Raw genomic sequence first — 3794 nt, forward strand, 5'->3', positions numbered from 1 at the left:
AAATTTTAAATTTTAAATTTTAAATTTTAAATTTTAAATTTTAAATTTTAAATTTTAAATTTTAAATTTTAAACCTTAAATTTTAAATTTTAAATTTAAAAAATTTTAAATTTTAAATTTTAAATTTTAAAACCTAAAACTTAAATTTTAAACTTTAAAACCCTAAACCTTAAAACCTAAAAAATTTTAAACCTTAAACCCTTTAAACCTTAAAACCCTTAAACCCTAAACCCTCAAAACTTTAAACCTTAAACCCCTTAAAACCCTAAAAAACCCTAAAACCCTAAACCTTAAACCCTAAACCTTAAAACCCTTAAATTTAAATTTTAAACCCTTAAACCCTAAACCCTAAACCCTAAACCCTAAACCCTAAACCCTAAACCCTAAAACCCTAAACCCTAAACCCTAAAAAACCCTAAAACCCTAAACCCTAAACCCTAAACCCTAAAACCCTAAAACCCTAAACCCTAAAACCCAAAACCCTAAACCCTAAACCCTAAACCCTAAACCCCAAAAAACCCTAAACCCTAAACCCAAAAACCCTAAACCCCAAAAACCCCTAAACCCTAAACCCCAAAACCCTAAACCTTAAACCCCAAAACCCCAAACCCTAAACCCTTAAACCCCAAAACCCCAAAACCCTAAAACCCTAAACCCCAAAACCCTAAACCCCAAACCCTTAAACCCTAAAAACCCTAAACCCTAAACCCTAAACCCCAATCCCTAAAACCTTAAACCCAAAACCCTAAAACCCTAAACCCTAAACCCTAAACCCTAAACCCTAAACCCTAAAACCCTAAAACCCTAAACCCTAAACCCTAAACCCTAAACCCTAAGCCCTAAGCCCTAAGCCCTAAAACCCTAAGCCCTAAGCCCTAAGCCCTAAGCCCTAAGCCCTAAGCCCTAAGCCCTAAGCCCTAAGCCCTAAGCCCTAAGCCCTAAGCCCTAAGCCCTAAGCCCTAAGCCCTAAGCCCTAACCCCTAACCCCTAACCCCTAACCCCTAACCCCTAAACCCTAAACCCTAAAACCCCAAACCCCAAACCCCAAACCCCAAACCCTAAAACCCCAAACCCCAAACCCCAAACCTTAAACCCTAAAACCTAAACCCTAAAACCCTAAAACCCCAAACCCTAAAACCCTAAAACCCTAAAGCCTAAATCTTAAACCCTAAAACCCTAAACCCTAAACCCTAAACTCCAAAACCCCTAACCCTCAAACCCCCAAACTTGAACCTCAACCACGACCCTAAACCTCGAACCACGACCTCGACCTAAACCACGAACCACGAACCTTGACCCCTAACCCCTGACCCTTGACCCCTAATCTCTAACCCCTAAACCCTAAAACCCTAAGCCCTAAGCCATAAGCCCTAAACCCTAAACCCAGTTATCAAATGAACTATCTCCTAAAGCCTCCTCACCAGCTTGACGATCAAATTCTTCTGCCCAGTCATCAACATGCAACTTTGAGAATTCATTGACCCATTAATCATCGACACACTCTTGTTGCAATCTTTCAGCACCAAATTCATTGGCCCAATGGTCAGGTTCACGAAAAACCTATTAACCATCAAGTCAAGAACATTTAATGAGACGAAGAAAATTAGAATATTTCAAATAAGAATAAGAGCTTCGCACGGTTTAAGAGTCTCAAAATCATACATAACATGCAGAATCATTAGTTGCACTTTGTATCCTGAATAAGCAAATCAAAAGACCCTAGTTGTTCTCATACAAGTAGCAAACTCCTCGACCCATTGATCGGGTTGAAGAAAATCAAAGAACCACCAACCGTAGTAGAGATTACGTATAATAAGAACTTCTATACAAATTACAATGTTTTTATTTGGTTCAATACCAAAGATATATAAAATTACAAGAATCATCGGTGATGTTTATCTTCTAACTTATTATAATCAATAAGCTCTCCTTTGCTCAATTTAGTAGCAAACTCCATTACCCATTAGTTTGGCCCATAGAAATACTAAGAACCACCAAAAGCAGTGAGTAGCATATTTTATAAATAACAAATATAGATAATCTCATATAAGATTTCTGTGTTTAGTTGATTTAAAAGTTCAGCGAAGATGTAATAATCTGTAATCATTAGTCATTCACACTTTATTTGCTAAATTATAGTAGATATATAGATAATAGCACTAACCAAACCATCATTATCATTTGGGACATTCTCCAATCATCAAAACTAGTTTCAACCACCTAGGGTTGGTGAATGAGATTACTACCTAAGGTTAGTGATGTTAGTTCCATTTTAGTCTACGTAGGCAAAGCGTAAGAAAAGGAGGAGGAAAGCGCTAAAAGGAATTCATGGTGATTATCGGGACATATTAATATATAAGCTTCTTTACCTTCCACAAGATCTCTACTTGCCTCATCATGAGCAAATTCATCGCCCAAGAAGCACCTCCATTGTCTTCGTTCTTCGATATTTCATTGCCCGCTTTTTCGATCTTTGGTTTGACTCGATTATCATCAATGATAAGTTCACCTCGACTCATCTTGGATACAAATTGAAGAAATTTTGAATTCAGATGCCCCAAAACATACAACACATAAGTGCATATATTAACTCATGCATAGTAACGATGATATCATTAAGAGCTATCTTGACACATTGCAAGTATTTAGCCAACCGTTTTAAATAACTTGAAACTTAGGATCACTTGTTTTGAGAGAGTGTATGTGCAAGCATCCTAGTCTCATTGAATTGCGACCAAACTTTCTATATTTCCCCTCTCATTTGATCTGAGATGTTAAGCGAGCTTGTTCTGTATGTTTAGCTCATTAATTGTGTTATGCAAGAAAAGAAGGCTAAAAGGTGACATGCATGCAAAGACTACTCAAAGCACGAGATAGTAGCAGAAAGAAAAGGAAAGATAAAGCCAATTTGGAAGGTATATCCAACTGCAATTGCACAAGGAGTTAGATATAGCTCCCTGGTAAAAACACATTACCATGTCCTTTCAAATTTGCACATGATGCATTGGTAGAGAAACCTACATATCGAATAAAGCACTGAAAACATACCACTGATAGAAATGAATGGGTGACTCAAACGTGAAAATAAGATTGAAGATAATTTCAAGAGAATACAAAATATTGCTAAATTCTGTTGCAAGCGTGCGAGCATGGAGGTCATAGATGCACGGTGATTATCGACTTGACATTTCAAGCGAGCTTATTTGGGTTGCCTAAATCGGTTGTGCGGCAAAAGAAATTTAGGACACTTATCACTGGATAACACTTGCCGACAAAGCAGAAATTGTAGAGAAAGATTGTAGAAAATTTACTTGATTGTGAGAGAGATACCTTGGGTTAATATGAATGGCCGACGTCCTAAAAAGAGAAACCTTTAGAGAAAATAATATTATTAAACGGTCCTGGTAATATTGTACATGACACAAGAAAAATAGCTAAAATACAATATTACACAAGCACAAAAACATATCAAAATCAATATAACACCAATCATGTAACACCCCTTACCCGTATTTGTCGCCAGAATAAGGTAAGAGGCATTACCGGAGTTTACTAAATTAATTTTCCATTAATACGAGTAAAATACTATTCATTTACTAAAACATGTCATGGCGTCCTTTAGATGGGCCTCCAAAGCCCAAAACATACTTCGAGACCAAACTAAAATTAAATCGAAACCATAGAGAATTTTTCGCAAAATCCCAAAGTTATTTTTTTTTTGGTAAATATAATCCTTTTATAAATATCTAACCTTTCCTGCAAATTTTAAAACCGAGACCAATCCAACCAACCAA

The sequence above is a fragment of the Gossypium arboreum genome, chromosome 13, assembly GCF_025698485.1.
Source record: "Gossypium arboreum isolate Shixiya-1 chromosome 13, ASM2569848v2, whole genome shotgun sequence".
Classification (NCBI taxonomy): domain Eukaryota; kingdom Viridiplantae; phylum Streptophyta; class Magnoliopsida; order Malvales; family Malvaceae; genus Gossypium; species Gossypium arboreum.